This window comes from Melitaea cinxia, chromosome 5 (genome assembly GCF_905220565.1).
Source record: "Melitaea cinxia chromosome 5, ilMelCinx1.1, whole genome shotgun sequence".
Lineage (NCBI taxonomy): Eukaryota > Metazoa > Arthropoda > Insecta > Lepidoptera > Nymphalidae > Melitaea > Melitaea cinxia.
The window spans coordinates 4,873,893-4,898,466 of record NC_059398.1 but is presented as its reverse complement, the minus strand read 5'-3'; the positions used below and the strand labels follow the sequence as shown (position 1 = coordinate 4,898,466).

The window sequence follows — 24,574 nt, the reverse complement described above, 5'->3', positions numbered from 1 at the left end:
ACAAGAATAGCGTGCAAATGATTATTTTTAAAAGAATATAACAAGTCTGGAAAATGTGCTGGAATACTTTGAGCATTGATATGAATAATATTTAGATTATTCCCAACGTCATTAAAATGTGAGTCGAGAGAATCAGTTAGAGAAGGGAGAATGCTGTGAAAGCTACTGTCACTGTTAGTTTCGGAGGATGAAATGAATTGAAAACAGTCATTTAAGCTGTCGTATAGTGCCATGTTATATAATTATAAAATATAATATTAATAATATATAATAATAATTACAAATTATATTAAAAATAGATTAAAAAATAAAACTAATTAAAACTAGCCAGATGAATAAGTAATAGAAGAAAATAAATAATAATTAATAAATTTTATGTTATCAAAAATTACTTATGTCATATCCTTTTACCCGCCAGCAATAAGAAAATAATTATTAAATAAAAAATATAAAAAAAAAATTATTGCTATTTTACACACATATTAGTCGGATGTCTGTTATTCAAAAACAGTAAACAACATTGAAAACTGCAAAAAAAAAAGTAAAACAGAAAGTTAAGAATCAAACATAAAAAAAAACAACAACAAAATGAAAAAAAAATATATTAATAATTACATAAACAAACGTAAATAGACAATTAATGAACTTTAATTTATGGAAATGACCTATGCACCTATGTATGGAAGAGACTTAACATAGACATCCGACGACGACACAACATAACATGACATAAAAGAGGGTAATCACAAAAAAAAACATAGAATAATAAAAATTGTTGTATAAAGAGGGAAATTAAAGTTTCCGATAACAATTATGAAAACAAACAGTATCATCTACTTTTTAAAAACCCTCTTCGTGCGTGGTTTTATTACCCTGTCAGTAGCCTTCGATTCAGTAGCTTTAGCTTGTGTCGGAGACTTAATATCTAACGCTGATTTCGGAATGTCGTTAAGATAAAATAATTACCACTTAGATGGAACTGTCCTTAACCACGCCGTGGCAACTTGTAAATAAAACAACACTCAGTAAATTATTGTAAACATTTATTTTTAAAATCTGTATTAGTGTATGTTTTGTAAGTTGTCCTAAAAAAATAAATAAATAAATAAATAAAATAAATAAATAAATAAAGATCCGACAAGCATTCAGCTTTATACCGGGATCCATCCGCCGCAATGATATAAACAATCCCGTCCCGTGTCCAGCAGTTACTAATACCGAAACGTGATCGTGCCTCCAAGAACACATCATGTCTATTTTTCACTAAGAACTCAGATTGTGTGACACCGGTTCCAACCATAACCGATATGGCATCGAGAATTCGCAAAACTATCTTTGTGTTTAAGTCCCTCAGACACTCAGCTCCCGATAACATTATGTCGTATGTGTACAGGGCACTGTGTCAGTCCCTTATCCTCTATTGTATAGGAGTTTGGGACTATAAGAAAGGGGGAAAACTTCTGTACCCACACACACGCACTCACACGTACACGCTCTCACACGCACTCACATGCACACGTATACACACATACACACACCTATAAATACACGGACACAACGAGAATAAGTTATTATTTCGTTTAATATTGTGGTTTTATTATTTTATCTTAATTTATTTTGTTTAGTAATTGTATATAAAATAGTTTATATTGGCTCGTGCTGTGCCTAAAGAACTATTCTTCTGGTAATTGCATGCCTGGCATCTGCGATACAAGCTGTGCTTAGTGCAGATGCCGTTAGAAATAAGTTCATTGTATAGTTTTTCATGGCAATAAAGATTATTATTATTCCACTGAATGTCACTCCGTCCGCCCAATACATAATAGATACATATATTATAATAACTACTTATGTAAATAATATAGTAAATTTACTTATACTTACATAAATATAAGCGTTGGAGGATTACGCCCCGGCAGGGAGATCAAACGGCCGAGGGTTAGGGCTGAAGGCTGAGAAACCAGCGGACAATCCTAGCAGAATCAAGTAACACCGCCTTTTGCATCCTGGCTGCGAGCGAACCGTCCAGGATCCCCAGTTGCCTCAGATGGTGAGCGAGGCTAACCGGGATCAAACCGTTGGCAGATATTACGATAGGAATGATTTCAGCAGACCTCACATCCCACATGTCGACAATCTCGTGCGCCAGATCCAAATATTTACGTTTTTTCTCAGTTTCGGCTTTCACAAGGTTCTCGTCATGCGGAATGGTGATGTCCACTAAAAACACCCTCGACCGTGCCCTGTCCATCGCCACGATAGCAGGCTTGTTCGACAGTATCGTCCCGTCTGTGGCGATAGGCAGGTCCCAGTAGAGCTGGACTCCGTCGCGTTCGAGAACTGGCACCGGTGAGTACTGATAATACGGCATCCTGTGCTCCAGGAGACCGTACATAAGGGCAAGCTCTTGGTGGAGAATCTTGGCTACTTGGTTGTGTCTGTGCAAGCACTCAGTATTAGCAAGCGCGGAACAACCCGAAAGCACATGCCTGAGTGACTCACCGGGATGACGACAGGCTCGACAGAAGTCGGGAGTGCCATCCTTCAGGACGTGCTTTCGGTAGTTGTTCGTCTTGACCACCTGATCTTGTATTGCACAGACAAAACCTTCGGTTTCCCCAAAGAGGTCGCCGAATCGAAGCCACTGCACGGAGGCCTTACTGTCCACGTGAGGCGCGTGAAGCACCTTGTAGAACCGTCCATGCAGCTCCTTCTCCATCCATACAGTCTCTCGGTCAGAGGTGCACAGTACGACCGCTCTCGGGGGGTCAGTCCTTTGTCACACACTATAACGTCACCATGCAAAGCGCTGCCTCGTCTCGTTTCCAGGTAGCCCTGAGGCTGCACACCTCGCGGTTATGCACGGTCTTATCGCTTAACATGCCTCGACCACCACACTTCCGCGGGATATACAGTCTCATGACCGACGACTTCGGGTGATGAACGCGATGGTGCGTCATATTTGTGCGGACTCTTCTGTTCAGGGCGTCAAGTTTGGTCTGAGTCCATCTGAGTATGCCAAAGGTGTACAAGAGAGTGGGCATGACCCAGGCGTTATAGGCTCGGACCTTGTTGGCTCCAGACAAATAGCTCCGAAGAACTTTTGTTAGCCGTCCAAAAAGATTTCGCAAACTGCCTGTTTCATGTCCACTTCCTTCACCCCTATGCATTTTGACATACCCAGATACCGGTAAGATTCAGCTTCGGAAAGGGTCTTGAATGATGTTAATTCGAGACTAAGCTGCGACGATTGAGTCACCTGACCCCTGTCTACATGCACGACCGCACACTTATCCACTCCAAGCTGCATCCTGATGGAACTGCTGAACTCCGTAGTGGTTTTCTGCAGTTCGTGCAGGAGTGCAGCGTTAGGTGCCAGCAATTTGAGGTCGTCCATGTAGAGAAGGTGAGAGACTTTAGTACCTCCTCTCCGAAACTGAAAGCCTGTCCCCGAACGCTCCAGCAAGGTGCTTAGAGGGTTCAAGGACAAGCAGAACCATAGTGGACTCAGGCAATCACCCTGGAAAATACCCCTCCGTATCCTGATTGGGTCATCCGCGCCCGTCAGTCGCTCGCCCTGGAGACATAGGATCGTGCTCCATTGCCCCATACATACTCCGAGGAAGTCTCGAACTGCCTGGTCAATCTTGTACAGCAGCGAGGACCCTCAGGAGCCATGAATGAGGTACCGAGTCGAAAACCTTTTTGTAGTCGATCCAGGCGGCCGAAAAGTTCCGACGGTTGCGTCTGACAAGCTGGCCCGCCACAGAGTCAATGAGAAGGAGCTCCTTTGTATCGCGACCGCCTCCACGACATCCGTTCTGAGCTTTAGACAAAATATTAAACTCACCAAAATGTCGTGAGATCTTACAGCTCAGAACGGACGTCAGTGTCTTGTAGATGGAGGTCAGACACGTTATAGGGCGGTAGTTGGTAGGATCCGCGGTGTTGGTGGACTTTGGAGCTAAGTGAGTGATCCCGGTAGTGAAAAGGTTCGGGAGTGTCTTCCGATCTATTGCCTCTTGGTATTGTCGAGCCAAGGTCGCATGGCAGACCAAGAGCCCTTTTAGCCAGTAGTGATGCAGCATATTCTCTTCTTCTAGGCTGGTACGTCGCTACTCTTATGAGTAGCGCGTCCAGGCTCCTGGGTCTTGGCTCCGACAAGGCGGTGAACCGCAAGAGCGGCACCGAAGAGAATAAAACCCGTATCCTCCAAGCCGAAGCTGCCTTCCAAATAGGGGGGCAACAGCCTATTGGCTGCCTCAACGGCACGCCGCGTCGCGGTATTCAGGGGGAGGTGAGAGAGTCGCGGTCTCATTTCCAGCGCCTCTAGTCTCAGAAATCGCCTCTTGCAAGATCCCTCTCATCTGTTCTACTTTTTGGGCGACTGCTCCCTCAGTGATCGCCTCCACAGGCGCTTCGCTACGAACGCCTTCTTGTTGCATTGACACTTCATTGCGCACCTTGGACACGTGTTCGACTTCAGGAGCAGCCTCACGTCGAAATCATTCGAGCTCGGCGGCGTCAAATATGCCCTTTCGTTGGATGTACCGAGCTCGATCTGCCAGGTTTTGTTCTGTGACAGTTAACATAGGCTCAAGCAGTAGGAACTCGCGGTGCATTACTGCCCGGTAGCCAGTCCGCCCGGTCTCCCGTCCTACAGCCCTATAGTACACACGCATGACATTCTCATTCATCTTCGGTGTCCATCTTATGCGACGTACTCCACCAGCGGCGGGCAACGAATGCTGAGTCCCTTGGGACTCTGTCGTCGCCAAGCCAACTGGTGGAGATGGTGGATAAGCCGACTGGTCAGGTGGTGGTGGCGGTCGGCGGGGTTGGCTGGCGGCCCGCATGCTGCCACGTCCAGCGCCAGCTCCAGACGCGCCCTGGCGTCCCCCAGGCAGCGGCCCTATGCGCCTTTCCAAATCATCCTCCATCATTTTAGTTTTTTGAGTGCTAATATACTCACTTGGAGAAGCATTCACGCTCTCCGAGGAGGCTGCGCGGGTGTTATGCAGCTTTTGTTGCCCTTAGTCGCCTTTTACGACACCCTAGGCGTAGAAAGGGGTGGTCCTATTCTACTCTGCCGGGAACCACACGGCTAATTAAATTATTATTATTATTATTACTTATCAATGAGATATTTCTTTCAACATAAGATACCCTGAGAACCCCATGCATTTGGCCAACGTCGCCATAGTAAAAAAATGTCATCTTGCCAAGATCTATTAATTGAGCTACATTTCACTTTTGTGGATGGATGGGGACGATTCCGCCCATTGTCTTTTTAATGTTAGAGATGAATTTCGCTCTGGTCGCCCAGTTACGCATATACGTGATGGTGCCAAGTACATTGCGGTGCCGAGAAGTCACGGTGTTGTACTGTGAAATCAGAGGATCCGAGGAAGGGGGTGATATTGGTGTTCAAGGGAGCCTCTTAGGAGTATTGCTAATCACGGCGGGCCCTATTAGGATAACCCTTGCGGGATTGCGGAAGTGCAATTCCGTCACCGCGATTCTGCCCAGGAGTGTAGAAAGAACACCCAAGGTATTTTGGTCGGTGCGTGTCGGGCATAACACTTGGCTTCCCCGTACCGTAGTTAAAATATATCCTTATGGTATTTCCTCTGGGTCAACAAAAAAATGGTGTCAAGTATTTACGAGAAGAAACATAGAAACGTAAGAAATGTAGTATCAACTCTTGGAAATAATAATTTATGTAAAACACTTTATTTTTCTTTCAATAAATTTAATCTTCTCATAGCCATAATAATTTGAATACGTACTATTTACTATGTAAATTACCAATACTTAATACATTTCTTAATTTAGGTTTAGGACAGACAAAAAATTATCATTTTTAAGGAAAATATGTATATAGGAGTTCATAATTCAAGTGTGTGTGCTGTAAAGCTTTGACATGTTGCGCAGGCGCAAGCCACGATTTATATTTGTGACGGTGAAGAGGTGGCTAGATGACTTTGAAACCGCAGATGAAAAATAGATCCATCTACAACGGCCATATTCACAACTAATCCTACACTTGTTGAAATAGTTTAGCATCGAGCAATATTTAATTAAGGAAGTCTCGCATTAATTATCGTGCAATAAATTATTTTAGTAAAATAATTATCAATTGTGCTGTGTGGTTTCGGCACTAAAGAATTTAGCCACCCCATCTCTTCCCGTGGGTGTCGTAAGAGGCGACTAAGGGATAGCACAGTTCCACTACCACCTTGGAACTTAAAAGGCCGACCGATGGCGGGATAGCCATCCAACTGCTGGCTTTTTAAATGCACAGACCGAGGACGGGCAGCAGCGTCTTCGGTGCGACAAAGTCAGCCCTGCGGTCACCAACCCGCCTGCCCAGCGTGGTGACTATGGGCAAAAACCCCCATGAGTTCGAACCTAAAAATAAGGCCCTCAGTTCCCGGCAGCCCCACTATTCCCGGCTACGGCAGCGGCCGTGGTAACGGTGGGGTAGAGGGTGCTAAGAATCACCGGGGTACGGGAGGCTGCCATAGAAAAATATTCCTGGCTACGTATAATGGACGCACGCTACGGTTGGACCATCACCTCACCGAACTTGAGGTAGAACTTAGTCACATTAAGTGGAGCATACTGGGGTTGTCTGAAGTCCGAAGAGAGGGAGAGGACACGATGATCCTGGACTCCGGGCACTTGTTCTACTTCCGTGAAGGTGATGGGCTTTCCCAAGGTGGCGTCGGTTTTCTGGTTCACAAGACTCTCACTAACAACGTTGTGGAAGTCAGTAGTGTGTCGACCCGGGTAGCGTACCTTGTACTTAAGCTCACCGACAGGTACTCCCTGAAAGTGATACAGGTATATGCGCCGACCTCGGCACACTCTGACGATGAAGTCGAAGCCTTGTATGAAGATATCACAAGGGCCATACATGGCACTACTTCGACCTTCTACAGCGTTGTTATGGGAGACTTCAACGCTAAAGTGGGAGTACAAGGCCGCGACGGATCGAGCATCGGACCACACGGATTGGGGCACAGGAATCACAGGGGGCAGACGCTTGTCAACTTCCTCGAATCGGAGGGGCTCTTCTTGATGAACTCATTTTTTGAGAAGAAGCCCCAAAGGAGGTGGACATGGCAAAGCCCCGATACTGTGACGAGGAACGAGATAGATTTCATCATAGCGGATAAAAGGCATATATTCAGAGATGTCTCAGTGGTTAACAGGTTTAACACCGGCAGCGACCACCGGCTAGTACGGGGCACTCTGAATATATGTCTCCGAAAGGAGCGGACCCGCTTGATGAAATCTACTCTCCGACCTACGCTGCCCCAAATACTATGTGGCTCCGAGCAGTTTCAGTTGGAACTCCAAAACCGATTCGATTCGCTGGAAACTACTAGCGACGTGGACGAGATAACCGACAACGTGGTGAAGACGGTGTGTACACTGGGTCGCAGGCACTTTCCACCAACAAAGCCAACGAAGCAGTCCAAAACTTTCTCCCGAAGCCTTGGATCTGATGCGGCAGAGGCGCGAGTTGCCGGCTGCTTCGCCAGAACAGAGGGCTCTTTCCAAGAGGGTACGGAAAATTATTCGCCGAGACCTCCGCTGCTCAAATACGAGAGAGGTTGCTACTCTGATTGAGCAGAATAGGGGGTCCAAAGTTTTCCAAAGACCATTGGGGAGAAGCCTTCTTGCGAAGCTTAAAACAGCAGATGGCAGAACCGTCTGCTCTCGCCCTCAGGTCCGAGAAGAGGTTGAGAATTTTTATGGACAGCTGTACTCGTCGAGCGCACGCAAGCCTGCGACTTGGGACACCGAAGATCCACGGGCACCATTGTTGCGCCATTATTCGGAGTGTATCCCGGACTTCGAAGAGGATGAGATTGGTGCAGCGCTCGGGCAGCTTAAAAACGGAAGGGCCCCGGGGGATGACGGAGTTACCACTGAACTCCTTAAAGCCGCAGGGCGACCTGTCCTGAAAGCCTTGGCAAGACTATTTAACGCCGTCATCCACCGAGGTACCACGCCGGAGGCGTGGTCCAGGAGTGTGGTGGTGCTGTTCTTTAAGAGAGGCGATAAGTCTCTGTTAAAGAATTACAGACCGATCTCACTTCTGAGCCACGTCTATAAGCTGTTTTCGAGGGTTGTTACGAATCGTCTCGCCAGAAGACTCGACGAATTCCAACCACCAGAGCAGGCTGGGTTTCGAAATGGCTACAGCACCGTGGACCACATCCATACTGTTCGGCAGATTATCCAAAAGACGGAAGAATATAATCAACCGCTGTGTATGGCATTTGTGGACTACGAGAAAGCCTTCGACTCCGTCGAGACCTGGGCTGTCCTGGACTCTCTGCAGAGATGTCATATCGACTGGCGATATATCGAGGTACTAAAATCTATGTACGACGCGGCGACGATGACCGTTCATGTCAATGACCAAAGAACAAGACCTATTTCCCTCCGGCGCGGGGTAAGACAGGGGGATGTAATATCACCGAAACTGTTTACCACTGCGCTAGAGGATGTTTTTAAGACCTTGGATTGGGGGGAACGGGGCATCAACGTCAACGGTGAATTCATCTCTCACCTTCGTTTCGCCGACGATATTGTCATCTTTGCGGAGACGCTGGATGAGTTAGGCCAAATGCTGGCCGGCCTAAACGAGTCCTCCCGACGTGTCGGTCTCTGTATGAACTTGGATAAGACGAAAGTTATGTTTAACAACCAAGTCATACCGATACCGGTATCGGTCGATGGTACCCTTCTCGAAGTTGTTCAGGATTATATTTACCTAGGCCATACTATCCAACTAGGCCGCAACAACTTCGAGAAGGAGGCCGATAGGAGGATTCGGTTGGGCTGGGCGGCGTTTGGCAGACTCCGTCGAGTCTTCACTTCGAAGATTCCGCAATGCTTGAAGACAAAAGTTTTCGAGCAATGCGTCCTGCCTGTGTTAACATACGGAGCCGAGACGTGGACACTGACCAAGGGACTGGTCCACAAGTTTAAAGTCGCTCAACGTGCAATGGAACGGGCCATGCTTGGGGTCTCTCTCAAAGACAGGATTAGAAATGAGACTATCCGCGGGAGAACGAAAGTAACCGACATAGCCCACAGAATTAGCAAGTTGAAGTGGCAGTGGGCTGGTCATCTGTGTCGCAGGACCGATGGCCGTTGGAGTAGACGGGTCCTAGAGTGGAGACCGCGTCTTGGCAAACGCAGTGTGGGACGTCCTCCGGCCCGTTGGACCGACGATCTACGTAAGATTGCCGGTGTAGGCTGGATGAGGATTGCGGAAGACCGGGATGTGTGGCGCGAACTTGGGGAGGCCTATGTCCAGCAGTGGACTGCGATAGGCTGAAGTGAGTGAGTGAGTGAATTATCAATTCTGTTGACATCACAATGTTTATAATACTGAATAAAAATCTGACATCCTTCACTAAAACATTGTCCAATCTTATATATAAAACTCTCGTGTCACAATTTTAGTTACTATACTCCTCCGAAACGGCTAGACCGATTTTATGAAATTTTGTGTGCATATCGGGTAGGTTTGAAAATAGGCTTTTTACACCCCAAAGTTATTGGGGGGGATTAAAGGGTTGATAATATATATGGCAAAACAACGTTTGCAGAGTCAGATAATACAAATATAAAAATTTATAGTCATATTTCTATTACTGAAAGGGCTGCTTTTTTCTTTAATAAATAAGGCGGCGACTAGTTTTATAGTAGTTACGATATTTTAATTTTTAACAACAAATGTTGTTCCAATAATATAATGTGTTGAATTTCGCATAATATCCTTTAATTTCATATTACAAGTAAAATCATTACCCTCTTTGCGTATTTTCTGGCATTATATTGCAACTCGACTCTCTGTATTTTATTACAACAATCAAATATCAAAGTGAATCCAATCTATTCTCGCGTGTAATGGCAATCTGACGATATTCCGCGTGTAGCTTGCCAAACAATGAGAGCCAAATAAAAGCTCACAAGCCGCCTTGGTATGATTCTAAATACATGATTACGATACATTGAATGATATATATGACCAATATTAACTTCAATCCTTAATGAACACTCGTTAAATAAAGTGCTCAATGTTTATCTACGATTTTTGAAGTACGTAATAATAATAGAACACGCGTCGCCTTTGCTAAATTTTCAATTCGGATTGTAAATGGTTGACAGGTGCCATAAGATACGTCGTTTCAAGGTCATAATAAATACTCGTAATTATATAATGGAAAGAACTTAAAAAACTTTTAATATCTGAGATAGGACACTGCAGGAAATATCCTACTCAAAATATGGAGCAGCCCGACTGGGGAAGTACCTCGACCTTACAGAAGATCACAGCTAAATAATACTGCTATAAAGCAGTGTTGTGTTTCTGTGGTGAATAAGGTGACCAGTTCCTGGTGCGGATTGGGAGTTGGTTGGCAATGCTCTTGGGATGCTTCTGGTGTTGCAAACGTCTATAAGCTACGGCAATCGCTTACCATCAGGTGAGCCGAACGATTGTTGCCGTTTGAGTTGTATGAAAAAAAGCGTCGTTACTCGTGTTTTCTTGTCTTTTTAAAATGATCAGCAAGAAGCTTCATTAGAATTTAGTTCAATATTTTAAATACTAAAACTTGCTTTAAAAATTTAATAATTTGAATATTATTCTACAATACTTTTATTTATTTTTTCTCTTTTCATATAACTTTTATTCCGAATTAATGTTCAAAAGTATTCAAAGTCTATTTAAATAAAATATATGCAAATTATATAATAATAAGAAATGACTGACAAACGGTAAACACCAATCACAAGGTCGCCTAATGGCAAAAATTACGTCAATATCTTACATTTGATGAGCATAGACAAATTTAAGAGGCAAAAACCTTGACAATAGTTTCAACAGAATAATATCAAAATAAATTAATATTTATTTTTAAAAAATAAATTAATATTTACTTTTGTTTCTAAAAAAAGGCAACAAAATTACTTAAATTTGCCGCTGTTTCCAAAAACCAGGAAAAGATCTTCGACGCAACCTCTGATGTCAAGAAATATCTACCGCAAGCAGTCGCGACCAAGGACACGTCACCGTACCCAATCTATTTCGGCACCAGCTATTCCTGAAAGCTTACATTGTTTTATTTCTGGCTATACTGTCCACTGGCAAGTACGCGACTATTAGTGAAGTAATGACTACCGGGCCTTTGTAACGATCTTGAAAGCGTTAAAAGATATAATATTTTATATAGGTATGTGTGTGTTCCACACGTGCATTCGTAAAACATAAAGTACCATTCAGATAATTAGTTTAATTCACATTCTATCAAAATATTTGTAGGAAATAAAAATTAAAATCGCTTGTTTTTTATAATACCTTAGAAACCCAACAGTCTACCTTAGTTATATTCAATTTTGGTAATAAAAAATTCAATGACAATTATGATTTGTACAATATTAAATCCATAATTACGATTTGGCTTTTACAGTAGCAAGGAATTTGAAAAACGCGCATTCAGTTATTTTTTGCGCTAAGCGCTTGCATTAAAAAAGTAGATATTTTCACAATCTGCGCCTTCTCTCATCTTCCACGAGTAGAACTCAAGTTAATATTAATACACATAAAGAAAATCTGGGTATATTCAGGTATTTAATATCATAAACAAAATTTGGCTTACTGATCCAGGTGTGAGTAAACAAACGTATCCGCAAATTAACCAAACACTGACCGACATGTTTTGTATACATATTTATGAAATTTTAATGCGTTTCATGAAACATGTAAAGATTGAACGAAAGACAGTAGACGTTTACAATTGTACCAAATTATAAAAGTCTACGGATCGATACGAACTCTAAGGATCAGACCTTAATCCACGACGCTACTCCAATGCGGGTTGGCGGATATATTCCCTACTATGAGTAACGATCGCTATCAGGTGTACATGATAATAATCGGGATCGACGGCTTAACGTGTTCTCCGAGGCGCAGTGGGGAGACCCACAAGGTCTATACAAACGCCCAGATCACGGCAAACATCTATCTGTATGGCCAATTCAAATGTTTGACATGCGGAAATCGAACCCGCAACCGCCAGCGCAACAGCCAAAAACCAGTGCAGTGATCGTTGCGCCAGATCGTCGTCATTTTACAGGTTGTTTCATTTCAATTTTATACTCATAGCAATACGTATAATATATTGTATTACATCATAATCAGTATTAACTACAAATTATGTAAGTACAAAAACGCTACAATATTTCAATAACGTCTCGACTTGCGTAGTGATGAATTTCAGACGATTAGACTTAAGCCTAAATATCTTAAATAGTAGAAACAAATTGGCAATGTAGTAACGATCGGTGAAAGAAGATATATAGAGACAAGCTATTGTTAAACGCACATATATATAAACAAGTAAGTGACAGTGAGTAATGCTCGGGAATGCATTGAGAGTCGGTGGCAAAGAAACGACAATGACATCAATCATCAGCCGCACGGAGGAAGGTCCTGCACCGGCTTTTTTTATACACATGTGACGTACAATATGGTAATGACACACTTCATGCATTCGCAACTAGTTGTACATGTATTTAAGGTGAATATGCAATTGTGACTCTATCACTGTTAACTACAAACGCCACTACGAATCCAGCATAAGAAATTTAATTCAATTGAATTTGTGCAGGCGTTGATTTTATTACGTAATGGAAGATCATATTTGTTAGTGAATATTTTATTTTCATAAATAGTCTTCTTTATACTGTAGGACTTAAGCTTAATTGTGTTTCAATTTCTTTCTTCGTTTGTATAATGGTTAAAATTTTGACGTACTCGTACATACACTTCAGCCTACCTCAATCCACTGCTGGACATAGGCCTCTACAAGTTCACGCCAAAAAAGAGCGCGAACTCATATGTTTTGCCTATAGGCACTACGCTGGGCTGACTCTGTCGCACCGAAGACGAGTACATTGTTTACAGTGAAATATTTTATGCAATTTAAATTCTGCAGAACCCGTTCATTTATATTTTTTTTATATCAACACCTTCAGGTTAACAAAACTGTTAAATATTACTGATAGACAAAGATCGAAAATACGAAGTAAAACGTGAAAAGATTTCTTTTTTGGTGCGTTTGAAGAACAATTTGTATGAATGTAGAATACAGCAATATTTAACCGGATTGTAACAGCCTGTAAATATTTAATTACCGGGCACAGAGCATTTCTTCTTCTATAAGTAAAAAAGCCAAATATAGATGTCTTCACGCTGATCTCTTTAGCAATTAGAGAAGTCTTTGGTGCCAGCCCATTTGTGCCATGACCAGATAGTCAATTGATTAACGTGTCTAATCTAGAATGGCCATCTTAGCTCTACCTACGCCATCTTAATTCTTTTGGGCCATCTTAGTTCCGATCTATAGCTAGCTCGTCCTAAATCGCTCTCAACCCGTTTAACAAACGTAATGAAGGCAATAAATCCGCCATTGAGTGTGCATAAAGTATTTATAGCTGTCGCGGTCACCTGGGACCTTGGCCACTCTTTAGGTGTGACTGCCAGCTCGTGAGACTTACATATTACGGCTGTGTTCTAATTGACAACGCACATACGCTGAATGGATCTCCGTCTATCATTTTATATTCGTTTTAGGTTTTAGGTTATCTTTACTAATTAGTTTATTTAGTCTTCAAAATTTTCTTGCATGTATTGCGTAATTATTTCGTAAATAATTTTAAATGAAAACACACACACTTCCTTCAGTTATTTATAAATTGTGATCAAATGAATTAGTTCACGTATATACGTGATATATATATATATATATATATATATATATATATATATATATATATATATATATATCACAAAAAATGACAGTTAGTTTCACAATCCTTATAAAATGATCTTTTTCCGGTAAGCGATTAAAAATGGATTCATTTTAAAAATGTCTTTGCGTCAAAAATAAGAATTCCACAATAGTTATAGAGAATGAAGAGATGCCCGTGAAATAGGAGTCGATAATGCTAAAGCGTGGGCTAAGAAAAGATAAAAGAGTAATTAAAATATCTACGAAATACTAATTTCCAAGCCTGAATCACTAATGCTTTCCAATGTAACCAAAAATACTTTTTGTTTTTTCTACACTATTTCATACCTCCGATGATTATGAATGCGTTAAACCAAAATTAAATAAAAAATTAAACGTCCTTAAGTTCATATTATTAATTTTATATTATTAATTTCATATTATTATAAAATATTGTAATATAGTGTAATAGTGAACTTTCCGAAAGTGTGTTTACACGTTGTCTCTTTTGATAACGTTGTATACATTTAGAATTAGATAGAACAATGTTTTTTTTAAAACACTTACGTAAAAGATAAAAAATAAACAAACTTAAACTGAGTTAAATTGCGTATAGTAATGCATATTTTCCTCTTTCTAAAGCTCGTCTGGAAGAGATCCCTACTAAGCGATAAGACCGAATTTGTGCATTACCAACTCTCTGTGTAAATAACTGTTTTATGTAAATCTTTTCTGAGTGGTGTGCAATAAAGTATTCTATCTATCTATTTAAGTTTAAGCTTTTATGTTAACTGTGTTCATTCAGGGCACACAGCGGCAATTAGCGACATAACTTCGCTATCTCACTGTGTAGGCATTGCATTTTGCATCAAAGTTAATTAGCAACTATTTCAGGTTGCCTACAACTTGCCATTTCTATTCCCGAGTCCATTATCAGAAAAAATACTGTAATATTCAATTTTCTGTTCAACCGAACATTGCATTAATGTGAAATAAAAAAAAATATATAATATTTCTACATTTCTATTAAAAACTGCCGAGTCTCTGTGGGTTGGAACACGTACAATTAGAAATTAGCTAATCTTTCAACTTAAACCAAAACTGATGATAAGAATAACAAGCGTACTGAGGTAATTAAGCAGAAAAACAAAAAAGAATATCATATGATACAAACCATAATATCACAATTGTGAGAAATATCCAATGGTTCGGCTGCTGTAAAATGTAGTAATATCGAAGGGGTATTTTTACGACTACCGTCCATCAATAGTTTATGACTAAACCATGAACCCTGTTATATAGGCGATATATAATTATATAAGCGATATTGGTTTTATAAAATATTTATTAATGTAATTAAATTTAAGGAGTATGTAAATATTAAAAATTAATTGCCCATATTAATTACTTCTTCTCATACATACTGTTACTGCTTTGCTAGCCGTTGCGGTTTCGGTACAAATATTTATATACAAAAGTTTGTTGTGGTCAGGGTGTTTGTATTTGTAATAAAAACCATGACAAGTCTTTACACTTAGCTTAAAATTTTTGATTGACAAACAATAGTTGCACCATTGTATGTTAAGGAATTCGTAAAGATAACCTTGATACGGTTATAAGTATTTCACAAGATTTCAATTTAGATTTAAATCATATAGTTACAGAAACGCGTTGGTTCAAATGTGTTTATTTTTTCTTTTTTACAATTGTCTGCAACGACTCGACCGAAATAAGATTCACTGGACATTGTGATAAAATTTTGGTACGATTCCCCTAAATACACTTTCAGAAAGATTAATTTTATACAGTTGCTTTAAAAATATATTTTAAACATATATATTTTAAGCATGGTCTTAATAACCAAATATAACCGTCGTAAATTGTGTTAAAAAGTTAAAAAAAATACAATGTGCGGTGTCGTTTAATCGACCAAAATCTAATAAAATGAATTTATGTAAACAGTACTGTCATTCATCGCTGTATGCTAGTATTCGCCCACGACATGTCATTTCCTGCTAATGCTATTAAACAGTCCCTTTATAAGTCACATAAATCCGTAGTAATTTTTTTAAATAAACCTTTACAGCTTTAATGTTTTTAAAATATTTTAATGGTTCGTGTCTTTTGTTGTTGTAACGATAACAAAATATTATTACGAATAGTACGAAATTCATATAACTTATAACAATTGCCTGAGAAAGGTCGTTAATTACAATAACGAAAAGTATAAATTATGGAGAAAAAACATTAACAAATATTCTAGTGACCGTATAGTATATGAAATACAATTTCAAATAAAATTTCAAGACCCTTTTTAATTTGTTTTTAAATAGTAAAAAGTTTATTTGACTTTGCACGAATTAGCAAGCTTAGCTTGTAGTGGAACTGAGGTAAAGCATATTATACACTCGTACAGCGCATTTTACCAATACTCCCACAGCATATCAAAGTAAATATAAGTAGGTATGTATATACAAGTGATGTAACGAATATTCGCATTCGCATTCTCGAGAAACGATGCGAATATTTGGCGAATGTTTTCATTTTATTTTAGGATGATGGATATAGAATCATAATTTTACTGATAAGATTTATATTTGTTATTTACTTATATTCTAATAAAATAACCATTCTGGTGCAGTAGTGGATGTAAGATACCGGCCGTGTGGGTTTGATTTCCGCTGATATTTTTATTTTTATGAATATTTTCTTCTGGTCAAGATGTTTTATCGTTTTGATTTCCCGCTATGCCTAAGAGAGCAAGTTAAGATTAATTACATAGAGAAAAAAATAATATTTATGTTGAGATAAAAGCCTATGCTCAGCAGTAGGATACAAGACTAGCACCGACTTAACTGTTGAGCTCTCGCTGGCTAACCGCCACTGAAAGTAAGAACGTAACATCAATGTAGCTGTCGACAGCAATATTCGATACTATACTACATATATGAAAAGTTGAAGTACATAAAAATAATTTAATTTTCTACTTTTTTTATATCATTAGTTCGGCAAACAAGCGTACGGCTCACCTGATGGTAAGAGATTACCGTAGCTTAAAGACGCCTGCAACACCAGAGGCATCGCAAGCACGTTGCTGACCCCAATCCCCATCCAATGGGGGGGGGATCCCCCAGGAGCTCTGGTCACCTTACTCACAACCAGGAACCCAATACTGCTTAAAAACAGTATTATTTTGCTGTGATCTTCTGTAAGGTTGAGGTACTACCCCAGTCGGGCTGCTCCATAATTTGAGCAAGAAATTCCTGCTGTGCCCTACCTCAGTTGCTAAACTTCTTTACATTTATTTGTTTTTGCCTCAAATATACAAAATTCTGGGAACGCCCGTGGCTGTAAAAAAGCAAAGATTTGAAAAAGCAAAAAGCGCAGGGTGGGGGTCATATTTCACATCGGAATATCGGCCCACATCGCCTGGATCATTACGCTCATTTTTTTCGCGTACATGCAAACTGTGAAATCACTCGCGCCTCTTCTTTAGTTGCAGAAACCCATAAGTGACGGTAAACATTTACCATCAGCTGGTACCGGCCACTCGTTAACGTTCATTATAACAAAAATGAGTCATTCAATCTGTCTTGGCTCGAATATGTTTGGTTCAAACTTATACAAAATTTTACCTTTTAAGCGAACTTTATTTAGTAAACTGTAGTGTACCAATTGTTAGATTTACGCATTCGCATTCGCGAATGTGTTAAATCTAACATTCGGTACATCACTAGTAGATACATACATCAATATATTTTGTTTAATAGTTTATCCTAAAGAATATTAAAATGCTATAAACTTTTCGCGTAATTAAATGTCATATAATTTTGATTTATTAGTTCATTGATCCTCGTAAATTATTTCTGTTTTATACTCGCTGCGCTAGCTTTTAGATATGCCTGATATGTTATGATGAGCCGTGAAGACTCAAATTGGTTTCTGTTCTGACAAGTAGTCAATAAGTATGTTGTTACACATTATTTTAATTACATAGATAGAAATACAATATATATCTAAAAATTTCCTATCACGATGTTTATCCGGACTAATCTCCGAAACTACTTGACCGATATTAATGGAATTTTGCACAGACATGTAACTTTGTTTAACTTAAAATTTAGGCTATATTTTATTTTTATAAATGACCGCGATATTTTTATTGCACAATTTAAAAAAAAATGTGACGGTACGAAGTTCGCCAGGTCAGCTGCTACTAAAACACTTAGTACTTTTTTATACTAATACTAGACTAGGAAGGCAAACAAGCGTACGGTTCACCTGTGGGTAAGCGGTTACCGTAGCCTATAGTCACCTGCAACACTAGAAGCATCGCAAGTGTATTACAGACCCTACCCCCGAACTTCCCCACGAGCTTTGACCACCTTACCATAGGAACACAATATTACCTAAGAGGACAATTATTTTTTTTATAATTTTATATTTTACTATTGACTCGCCCCGGCTTTGCACGGGTGCAACGCTGATACTAAATATAAAATATAAAATGAATATTTGCAATGTAAGCGCAAAAAATGTGTTTATTTGCGACATCACATTAGAAACCTCTAAAACTGTCAGTGTTTCTCTACTATATTATGCATGTATTATACATATAAACCTTCTTTGAATCACTCTATTTACTAAAGAAACCCGCATAAAAATCCGTTGCGTTTAAAAGATCTAATCATACAGACAGCAGGAAGCGACTTTGTTTTATACTATGTAATGATATTGAATAAACATAATTTTAATTTTGATTTAGCTGTGATCTTTTTTAAAGCTGAAATACTTCCCCAGCCGAGCTGCTTCAAATTTTGATCAGGATATTTTCTGATGCGCCTTATCTCAATATCCATCAAGTTTATGCTAAGTATATGAGTAAAAATAAAAATATAAAAAATACATACGAAGAGAATAGAGGGAGAGACGTTAGCCTTCAGTTCCCTCTCGAGTGTGAAATGCAGCTACAATAGCAACTTAAAGCATTAGTGTGATAATATTAGCTTGTCTATTCAGTTTCGAAAGGCGACATATTTTCACAAGTTTTGTAAACGATAATTCTTGACCATTAAGTCACACAACAATATTAAAATGACAAGGCAAAATCTGCAAACTTAGGTACAGTGTGGAGTCATGGTAACACAAGTATTACAAAATGTGTATCTCCTTTATGATGCGTTTGCCAAAATCTATTACAGTCTATGATTTTATTAGGAGATTTCCCAAAGTTCCGGGCTCGCAGTATTTCTGGATAGAGAAACTTTAAATAACGGGCTGTCATACATTACCGTGTTGACTTGCCTATAAATAAAATGAAACATGCATTTGACATGACAAGACGTATGTGTACAATGTCATTCTATATTAAACTAGTAATCGGTTTTCATGGATTCGTTTATCTTTTAGCGTAAATTATTTTTTTGATAAAGATTATGACAGGATGCTGTGTGGAATCAACAACTTTAAATTTTTCTATACTGTAATATTAAATGTCATTTGGTACACTTACGTATATATTAGGTATTATTAGGTAGGTACTCTTTCCCAAGGGAGTTGCTGGATCAACTACTGTACTGGACCCGTCTCCAGGTGGTGGATCGCACTCGCTTGCGAGTGGTAGGGGTCTTGCAGCCGGACCCTGCAGACCAAAACCAGCAGAGGAACGAGAGGTGGTCGCTCGCCAACCCTGTAGTGCGAGGGCACGGCATGCCGGCCGGGTTGTACTGGGCTCCCTGGAGCTTTGCTCGGTTGCTCGGTGCGATGCAGCTGACCTGTGGGGTCAGCTGAGGTGGGCTCAAAGTTGCAGAGGAATGTGTGGCGCTGTGAGGGTGCAGAAAGATGGTGTCCGACCTCCCACCACTTGATTTCCCTCATCCTTCCTGTAGCGCGAAAGCGCAGCGTGCCGGTCGGAGCTTTGCTCGGTTGCTCGGTGTAATCCGGCGGACCTGTGGGGTGGCAGCCGAGTCTTGCTGGGCTCCTTGAAGGTTTGCTAGGTTTCTCGCTGCGATCCGGCATTGAACGTCGGGCTTGCCTGGCTTGGAGATGGGACGCTCCTGGACCCTGTGTCCCGATTCTGCAGACAGTAGACTGATCCGGTTGAGTGTCCCTTAAGTGGGCTGGCTCAGGTGACCTTCGGCGGGCTTGAGACCCCACACGTCGGAAGAGGTGGTCTTGTGGGTGCCGCCCCTCTAAGTGCTGGAGCTCAGATGTTTCATTCGGGTCAACCGCCGGGGCGAGGTGGTGTATGCTAATGCGACCCTGTCATACATGGTAGTTTTTAGCCAGTAGGAGTCTGGCATAACCTCTCCAGTGCCCCCGCGCCGGAAGATATCCATGATGGATTTTCCCTACGTTAAAAAAAGGTAGATACTCTATTACAGTTTACCTTTCAAATCAAAGACATAAAAATATTTTTTAATATAAATCAATACATATAGAAAAAACGTAATAGGTCGGTCTGTACATTTAATATATATGAGAAAATTGGGACATTTAACAACGCAAATAGAATCCAAAACAATGATTGCCGGAATTTTTGTCTGTTTGTCTGTAATGTTTGCACACGCTAATCTCAGAAACAACTTATTTAATTTAGATCTGGTTTTTATCAATATATTGTGGAAAGCTTTGCTTAATATTTAATGTTTGTTTCATGTCAATCGGTTCATAAATAAAAAAGTTATGCTAATTTAAAGAATCGCGTTTATCATGTAGTCACTATTCCACGCGGACGAAGTTGCGAGCACAGCTAGTTCGTAATAAGATTTAATATGACGAAATATGTAGTCCGCCAAATAAAGAGTTATAAAATATTAATAAACTGTATTAATTAAATTAGTACAATTCATCACATCGTCATCATAATCACAGCAGCCTTTCGCAGTCCACTAATGGACATAGGCCTCCACAAGTTTACGCAAAAATGGCGTGAACTCATGTTTTGCCCATTGTCACCACGCTGGACAGGCGGGTTGGTGACCGCAGGGCTGGCTTTGTCGCAACGAAGACGCTGCTGCCTCCGGCCTGTGCATTTCAAAGCCAGCAGTTAAATAGTACAATTCAATTCTATCAAATAGAAGTTATACACAACTAACAAAAGTATCGAAATAGTTTTATTTCTTTTAACTTATGTTAATCAATTAAAACGTAGCTTTTGTTTTACTTAAAGAATCTACACAAAGGAGTAAAATTAAATAGTAAACAGAATATATATAATGTACTACGACATGTTACTAAAAAGATTTTTTAAATATTTGAACCATAAATTAAAAGTGTTTCTTATAATAAAGTAATGCGCATTAAAACGTCACTGGGCCACGTAACAATGATATATTAAAACCAGGAAGCCTAGAACATCGTTATCGTGACCGTAGCCGCTTGTATCACCTTCGTCAGATACGCGGAATTTTTTAATGGCCGAGTGCCAGTTCTTCTTTTCAAATTAATTATTGTTTTACGCGTCTCTAAAGTATTCTATTATAACAACACTTACGCTCTGCCGCGAGTAGCTATTCTCGGTTCTTAGAAAATTTACGATCTTTTGATTTGCCCTCTTGGTATGAAACAAGAAAAAACGAAATTTTGTGTCAGTCGGCTTTATGAGTTCTTAAACGATCGATATTATGATATGTTTATGTTATATAATGTTCGTTTTTTTTTTTTTAAATCAATCATTGATAAGCATAGGTACATGTGTAATAAGTCAATTAAGTAAGAATTAAAAAACCAACTATTGTTAATTGTTTTTTTATTCTTAATTTTTTTTCACTATGTCGAACGTAACATACGAGCATATATACATAAGATACCTACGAACGATAAATTCAACGTTACATGTTACTATTTATTTTATTACCGCCATAAGGGACAGTTTTTATCATTTCACAAACATTTTTAAATTAACATAAATCCAGTTAGCTCTAATATCGTGGTATCATTGTTTCAAATTCAATTTCAGTTGTTCATTTACAACTCCAGTGTACCTACTCTTCCCCCTCTAAGGGTGTCTTATTAATATCACTAATGGACTTAAAACTTAAATACCCGTTTCAGAGTACTGCAAATTTCACATTGGACACCGTTTGTACTTAATATATCTTTGACCATTCCACATTACGCGTTACAATATCTTTTATTAATTTTTGTTGTTCTTAAATTGACTAAGAAAAGAATACGAAGAAAATACAATTGCTATTGCATGTTTTATACCATTACCATTTGATCTAACATTCAGTTACTTATATGGCTTCATCGCCTTTAAAAGAGGCTAATAATATTTAAACCGCTGGATATACATCTGCGATTTCAATAGAACAATATGACTAAAAATATTTTAAATAATGACAACTATTAATTTAAAAGATACAGGACCTGGCGATAAATATTGCACTTCGACTTTTGGAAATAGAAAATCATCTAACTCGCACCCCCAGACTTTTCTTATTATCTGATGGTCAAATTGTATACAAATAGAAAACAAAATGTATTCAATTTAGTAATATGTGTATGTGTTCAGTGAAAATAGCTTGCTGAGGCTGAGGGCAGGGCTTTTTTTAATTGCCTGCTATATGTACGTAAAAATTGTACTAACTCTAGTTATTTTCGTATGGCTAAAAGTAAGAAAGGTCTGGGGGTGCAGGATCTTACTCTATTATATCTGTTACTCGAAATACTAACATTCCGATATCTATTTAGAGCTGTTAAAACAATTATGATTTGCTTGTATTGTTTTTTTTTATTCTTTGTATAAAGCACGCACTAATTTTTTCTATGAATGCTGTCTTTACGTTAGGGTAAAATAAATTAAAAGTCCTGCAAGCGCTTGACGGTTAAACGATAAATTCACGTCAGTTATATGGTGAATTACGTCATTAACTAAGAAAATACTTTTCCATTAATTCTTAATTTCAAAACCATCTTTTAAATACAAAAAATACGTATTAATCAAAAAATAACTTAAAATAACAAATACAGCGTGTACACGACGCTTCTTCCGCGCAATTTGTATCAACCCAAGTGAGGTAAAAATTTAATAGGTTGAGGAAAAAGTCTTTTCGTATTTTCTAGTAAAAAGTTGTAATAAAATCTTTTCCATTGTATTATTTATAACTGGCTGATTATGATAAAATCAGAAGAAGACATTTTAAAATCGAAAATAAAAATTTCTGTCCGCCAAACTGGCTAATATCATCATATAGTATATCATATGGCGGGTATGATATCTTATTTATAGAATCATGAGACACAAAGTCATTTCCCGCTGTCTGTATGCTTAGATCTTTAAAACTACGCAACGGATTTTGATGCGGTTTACTTTATTAAATAAAGTTTTTTTTTCATAACATACACACACGTTCGTCTGTTCCTATGGTAAGCAACTTAATGCTTGTGTTACAGGTAACAGCCGACTGTTATAACAGAGTGATTCCAGAGGAAGGTTTATCAATACATGCATAATATAGCAGAGGAACACTGACAATTTTAGAGGTTTCTAATGTGATGTCGTAAATAAACACATTTTTTTGCGCTATAGTATTTAATAAAGCCGAGGATATAATACGAAGGTAATGTCTACCGAGACATTAGAAAATTTAACTGCTGTGACTAAGTAAGGTTGCTTAAAACACTGGGTACATTATCTAAGTTTGTAACGTACCTAATGTTAAGATGTAATTTTTAATTTTTTTACTTGATATTTTGACTGCCTTAACTATCTTTTCTTATTGTCTTTTATTATTGTTGGTTTTCTTTGTAAATGATATTATTTTTAACTTTCGTTAAGTGTATGTATTACCACATGATGAAATAAATGTTTTCATTTCATTTCATTTTATTTCATAAGCCCCCATATATTAGGTTAGTTTCTTGGATGAATAGTTTAATTTGTTCTTGTAGCTTTCTTCAATCGAGTTTTTTCTATTATTTTTTTTTCAGATAAGATACCGTTTCTGAGATAGCTAGTTATGTCCTTCGCTGATCATCTATTTTGAGCAGTGGAAAGACTTTTAGACCAGTACTTTTAACCTTTGAAAATGGTAAAAAGAGAAAAAACCAAAGAAAGAGAATACAACGAAAATGAAAGGACAAATAAATTACGAGCAATCTGAGGTCGGGAAAGTGGTGGTGGTTGTAAGGGTAAAAAACTGTTTATCTCGATTTCTGGCTTAACTACAAGTTTTATGGAAAGAAGTTCAATGGCAAAGTTATAGTTTCTAAAAAGATCTACAACATTTATATTTACACTTTTTTCGCATAACTTCAAAATAAATGTGAAAAATTCAGAAAACCAAGTTTTTGGGTTTTTTATTTTTATCTTTACAAGATTTTTTTTTTACGAAATTTGGTCAAACTTACCTTTTTATGTCGTAAAGACGCTGTAATTTTTTTGATTTAAAATATTTATTTTTTCTCCTTATTTTGACCTTAATATCGAAAAAGCATCCTTATTTTCAATCGAAAATTCTCACGTCAAAATATCAGCTTTTAAAAAAAGTCGGTGGGTTTTTTATTCGTTGAAATCTCTTTTTTCTAATGGTGTAAAAAATACACATTACTATGGTAAATGTTCTCAGAAAATGCAAAGAAATGCTCAGAAAATGAAAAGAATATTTACTAAGACATCTACAATATTTTGAGAAAGTTGTAGAATCTGTGAACTTGATTGGTGTTCGCTGCAATCAAAACGTTATGTAAATAATTTAATAATACAACCAAATATAATTGTGTTTGCTCGCAAACGGAAAAAAACCGAC

General features: G+C 38.8%; 1 long non-coding RNA gene across 1 annotated transcript; it reads left to right on the top strand.

Annotated features, from left to right (window-relative positions):
* Nucleotides 1-12,179: 12,179 nt before the first annotated feature.
* On the top strand, nt 12,180-24,101 carry LOC123653980. The gene is made up of 2 exons (XR_006743168.1): nt 12,180-12,560; nt 23,757-24,101. It is a non-coding gene; the product is annotated as an uncharacterized LOC123653980 (long non-coding RNA).
* Nucleotides 24,102-24,574: the final 473 nt, after the last annotated feature.